This window comes from Mesitornis unicolor, unplaced genomic scaffold (assembly GCF_000695765.1).
Source record: "Mesitornis unicolor isolate BGI_N332 unplaced genomic scaffold, ASM69576v1 scaffold16551, whole genome shotgun sequence".
Taxonomy (NCBI): Eukaryota; Metazoa; Chordata; class Aves; order Mesitornithiformes; family Mesitornithidae; genus Mesitornis; species Mesitornis unicolor.
In genome coordinates, this window is record NW_010164629.1 from 44,890 (window position 1) to 45,470 (window position 581).

Sequence of the window (581 nt, forward strand, 5' to 3'; positions counted from 1 at the left end):
CATAGATCTTTTGGAATGATTTGAGATCATTTTAAGGAGATTTGCTGTAGCTGTTTGCAATATCTTTTACATCAGAATTGATAATTATTCATGTGGTTTCATAATGCTAGAAGTTACTTTTGTTCTGTAGCTTGTTTCCTAAAGATTTTAATGTGTTTTCTCTGAAAATTATATCCCGCAGAGAGAGTAGCAAGCAGTAAAGCAGGTGCAATATGGTCTGGTAAATGTCTGACATTACCAGGCTTCACCATGTGCCAGGTATTGTGGTAGTTGAAGAAATTGCTCTTTCTAAAGTTACTAATGCCAGTTAGCCTCTGATTTAATGGTGAGAGAAGGTAATGAAAAGTCTATTACAGTGTAAAAGAACATCTTATTCTTGTGAAGGATTGTTTTTGTAGCATATTTTTAGTCTCCTGTTTAGGCACTGAATATATCACTGTTCTAAACTGGTATCTCCTCTGCTTTAAAATGCTTTTGGGTTTGTTTTTCAATGAAAGATTTTTCAGAATTACAGAAAACACTAGGAGTGAAGAACTATTTTTAAAATAGCATTATTTCTAAAACAAAACTGCCCAAGACTC